Source organism: Sinocyclocheilus grahami, unplaced genomic scaffold (assembly GCF_001515645.1).
Source record: "Sinocyclocheilus grahami isolate Dianchi unplaced genomic scaffold, SAMN03320097.WGS_v1.1 scaffold749.1, whole genome shotgun sequence".
Taxonomy (NCBI): Eukaryota; Metazoa; Chordata; class Actinopteri; order Cypriniformes; family Cyprinidae; genus Sinocyclocheilus; species Sinocyclocheilus grahami.
In genome coordinates this window covers 95,466-100,818 of record NW_015505928.1, presented here as the reverse complement: position 1 = coordinate 100,818, position 5,353 = coordinate 95,466, and the positions used below count along the sequence as shown (strand labels likewise).

Here is a 5,353-nt window from a genome sequence, read left to right as displayed (position 1 = left end):
ATTACAAGAGATTTGCTGGTAATGTGCAAGTCATGCCAAAGGCCTTCCATTCTCAAACCACAGTCGAGAGACAGCAACAGTGATGTATGGAATAAGCCTATGGAGCCCAAAATGGCATTATTGAAAACCTGGTGGGATTTCATTTTTATTTTTATATTTAATTAATCAATGAAATAATGGTTGGGGGAAGCAAAAGAAAAGTTGCATATAAAAATTAAGTAAAATAAATTGTTGTGTTGATATTGTGATAATATGTGTTAACTTAGAAAAACAAACCAGAAAAGTAAAACTCATACTAAAGGAGTTATGAGTAAACAAACAAACAAACAAATAAAACATACTAAAAGAGTTGTATACTTTGCAAATAAATAAATAAACAAAAAACAAAGACAACGTAGAAAAATAAAAATAAACATACTAAAGGAGTTATGTCATGCTTTATGCAAATAAAAATAAACAAATACCTGAGGGCAAAATGTATTATGTTTTGTTTTGTGAAAAAGGTATATAAATAATAAGCATGGTAATAAACGTAAATAAAGCAATCAGTTTTTTGGCTGTATTTTATATAACATTGCATGATTTATTATTATAGGCTATAAAATATGTGACCCTGGACCACAAAACCAGTCACAAGGGTCAAACTGAGACATCTTATCCTTTCTATTTCCATTAAATGGCTTTCCATTGATGTGTGGTTTGTTAGGATAGGAGGACAATATTTGGCCGAGATACATCTATTTGAAAAATCTGGAATCTGAGAGTGCACAAAAAATAAAAAATAAAAATATTGAAAAAAAATCGCCTTTAAAGTTGTCCAACTGAAGTTCTTAGCCATACGTTTTACTAAAAAAAAATTAAGTTTTGATATATTTACGGTAAAATATCTTCATGGAACATGATCTTTACTTAATATACCCTAATTATTTTTGGCATAAAAGAAAAATCAATAATTTTGACCCATACAATGTATTGTTAGCTATTGCTACACATAAACCCGTGCTACTTATGACTGGTTTTGTGCTCCAGGTCACATATGCTATCAATTACTCATCCTTCTCAAAGTTCAGATGTGTTTTCTCACCTGACACCTCTACAAAACCGTCTTTAGTTTTGACATTAAGCTCCTCAGGTCTGAAGCTGTGCACATTCACGCACACTTTCCACGACTCGTCTGGGTTGGTCAGGGGAGCGCTGGATCGGCGCGGACCCTCGCTGTATCTGGCGCTGAAGCCCCGCGGGAAGCCCGTGCTCAACGGGCCCGTCCACGGCGCGTCAAGGCGCGTGCTCAGTCGAGGTCGTGCCCAGCCGGGCCAGTCCATCGATAACTCGTCGTGAAAAGGTGGCAGTCCAAAGTCATCGTCCATAAATCGAGAAGCGAGCGACTGTTCACCAAACGGATCCCTTGGAATCCTCTGTCGGTTGCCCATAGTGTAGTAATCCCCTTCTGCCATGGTGAAACTAGGAAAAAAGTGACTTTAGAGAACTTTTCTTCGCGTTCCTGTCAGAAGTCCGAAATTAATCAATTATCAAAAAGAGCGCAGTTTGAAAAAAAGCCTCTAGGCGCGTAATTACGCACCCAAGTTTACGCGTAATACTGCGCTCGTGTAGGAGTTCTAGAAGTTTACTGACGATGTAAGCTCTTTCCACTGGTTTATATGTGATTTACCGGTCGACAAAGTCCAGAAAGTGCTCGGTGGTACACGACAGCTGACTGAAGACCCTCCCTATCCAAGTTTAGACCCCAGGCTGTGACTGGCTCCACCGGGCAGCGACTGGTCCAATCTCACCCTCCCCCTCCCCCAGATGACTCATTAACTTCATAATAGAAAACTACTCACTCCTCAAGGCCGGAGAGGAGTCACACACTCATACACTAACACGAAATGCAACAGAGGCATGCGGTATCTGCTTCTCCTTCTTCAGACGAGTCTTGCATTCGTCATGAAGAGTAAAGCTGAAAGATGAGCAAGAAAAACATGCAACAAGTTCTATTTCAGGAAGTCTTCTATCCGCTGGAAAGTATGCAGTGGCACAAAAAGCCTCACTTTAAATGTAATTTCATGAGACAACAAAATATCAAACCTATATTTAGCTAAATATTACCTATATTACCTAAATATAGCACTTTTCTGACAGAAAGAAAAACTAATATACAGTGGTGTGAAAAAGTGTTGGCCCCCTTCCTGTTTTTTTAATTTTTTGCATATTTGTCACACTTAAAAGATTCAGATCATCAAACTAATTTTAATATTACACAAAGATAATGCAAGTAAATACAAAATGCAGTTTTTAAATGATTATTTATTTTATTAAGGGAAAAAAGCTGTCCAAACCTGCCTGGCCCTACGTGAAAAAGTAATTGCCCCCAATATCTCATAACTGGTTGTGTCACGCTTTGCAGCAACAACTGCAATCAAGTGTTTACGATAACTGGCAATGAGTCTTTCACATCGCTGTGGAGGAATTTTGGCCCACTCTTCTTTGCAGAATTGTTTTAATTCAGCCACATTGGAGGGTTTTCGAGCATGAGTGGACTGTTTAAGCATCTCAATCGGATTTAAGTCCGGACTTTAATTTGGCCACTCCAAAATCTTAATTTAGTTTTTCTTGAGCCATTCAGAGGTGGACTTGCTGGTGTGTTTGGGATCATTGTCCTGCTACATAACCCAAGTGCACTTGAGCTTGAGGTCACAAACTGATGGCCGGACATTCTCCTTCAGGATTTTCTGATAGAGAGCAGAATTAATGCTTCCGTCAATTATGGCAAGTCACCCAGCCCCAGATCATCACACTACCTCCACCTTCTTTGGCTGTTGGGATGATGTTCTTTAATGAAATGCTGTGTTGGTTTTACGCCAGATGTAACGGGACACACACCTTCCAAAAAGTTCAACTTTTGTCTCATCAGTCCACAGAATATTTGCCCAAAAGTCTTGGGGATAATCAAGATATTTTTTGGCAAATGTGAGATGAGTCTTTGTGTTCTTTTTGGTCAGCAGTGGCTTTTGCCTTGGAACTCTCCCACGGATGCCGTTTTTGCCCAGTCTCTTTCTTATTGTTGAATCATGAACACTGAGCTTAATTGAGGCAAGTGAGGCCTGCAGTTCTTTAGATGTTGTTCTGGGTTCTTCTATGAACTCTGAATGAGTCGTCATTGTGCTCTTGGAGTAATTTTGGTTGGCCGGGAACTCCTGGGAAGGTTCACCATTGTTCCAAGTTTTCTCAATTTGTGAATAATGGCTCTCACTGTGCTTCGCTGGAGTCCCAAAGCCTTAGAAATGGCTTTATAACCCTTTCCAGACTGATACATGTCAACTGTTTTGATTCTCATCTGCTCTTGAATTTCTTTAGAAACACAATTATTTGATCCACTCTGGGTGATTCAACTTACCACACTCTCCCTTTTTTCACTAAACAAATCATGAATACAAAGAAATAACTTCAGTGTGAATAAAGAGAGTGCAATTTTAAAGAAGCAAAGTACTGGGTGAATTAATTAGATGAATAATTTATTTAGAACTCTTTGAATATCATTACATATTCAGACCACAGAGAACTAGTCATTAATTTACTTTAGCAAGGGAGACATTGATATTCTTGTGCACATCGACAACAGTGTATATACATTGTAGAATAGGGGACATTGGGGAATGTTCCTGACATAATCTTCGTCCTGCATTGGGAATTTTAACTTTGCGCTAAAACACAGACTTGCTTGTTTTACATCTTCACAGCTCATTCTGTGCAAAAATAAATGAATTACTCATATTACAGGTGTTTGGGTTCATTTTTGCAACTACAGAAGCCAGATTCGGTGAAATAGGTTGGATTCATGGCAACATTTCTGTTTTTTTGAGGGAATGCAAATTATGTCAATTAGAAAGCCAGCCTTGTAAACAGTCAGTACCACTACTCCATCTCAATAAATAAAGCCCATGCCTAATATTGCCGCACTAAACGTTGGCATATTTACACAACGGATTTACATAATCATTACTAAACTCATTTACGGTTTGAGAACAAGATGATAAAACATTTGTGATACACTTTCACGTTTTTCCTCTTTCGTCTACAACTTATTATCTGTACAAGTGTCAGAATTCACAACAGTCAGACAGCTAATAATGTACAGTGCATAGAGATCACCATGCCTTCATTTAACAAGCACTCCAATAGACTTTATGACACAGAAACAAAGAAGCTGCCATCATCTGTCATGATGAAGGTGATGATTTTTACACGTCGTTTCATCAAGAGGTATGGCACACCAAATATACATCTTTGATCCTTTGAAAAAAGTCCTTGGTCTAGTCACTCTGACTGATTTCTTATGACAGCCATCTTAATTTCTCCCGGTCTGTAATAGTTTCTCTGCTGTTGCACTGATGTGCAACCAATAAATATGCTTTATAAAACATTCATATTTATAAACATCATCGTGTGTGATTTAATAAGTGCTGGACTGGATGTTTAAACTGTGGGGTTTGGAGGAAAACAAACAGAAACAAGTCAGAAATAAATGATACAAGCAAAAAAGTTTTTCTATGTGAATATCAAAAGGTCTTACTTTATAAATAATTCAAGAGATCTAAATAATAAATATTCAAACCGCACTCAGAAATGATCGCAGATATAAAAAAAAAAAATACAAAAAAAACGAGCAATAAAAGAATAAATAATTTAAAAATAATATACAATTTAACACGCCTCAAGGGTTGTGCATTTCAAAAATTACAGAACAATAATCATAATAATTATTTGTGACCCTCTCTGTGAAATCCAGGCTAAAGTCTCAAAATCTAATTATGAGAAAAGTTTGATTTCAACCATTAATTTCACTATGATTTCAATCTTTGACATGGCCTTATACTCAGTCAATATTAAAGATATAAAGGTTATATTTTCACAGAACGTTCTACATCTTTATGAAGGATGATTTTATGTAGAAAACAGCAAATCACACACAAAAAAAACACTTTACATTTACATTTAGTCATTTTGCAGACGCTTTTATCCAAAGCGACTTACAGTTGGGGAATACATAAAGCGATTATTTTTAAAGAGGCACAGAAAGTGCTTGAAATACCAAGTTTTAGGCATTGTTCAAATAAGTACAAGCTAGAAAGGGAAGGAATAAATAAAGAGAAATATATATATATATATTTTTTAAGATGAAGTCAAGTAGCGTTTAAAGAGATGAGTTTTCAGCTGTCGCTTGAAAATTGTCAGGGATTCAGCATTCCGGATAGGGGTGGGAAGATCGTTCCACCAGCCGGGAACAGTGAACGAGAATGTTCTGGAAAGTGATTTTGAGCCTCTCTGTGACGGTACCACGAGGCGTCGCTCACTA

At 37.3% G+C, this 5,353-nt stretch overlaps 1 pseudogene; it reads right to left on the bottom strand.

The window, feature by feature from the left end:
- Nucleotides 1–1,007: 1,007 nt before the first annotated feature.
- LOC107560968 (heat shock protein beta-8 pseudogene) lies at nucleotides 1,008–1,792 on the bottom strand (annotated as a pseudogene).
- Nucleotides 1,793–5,353: the final 3,561 nt, after the last annotated feature.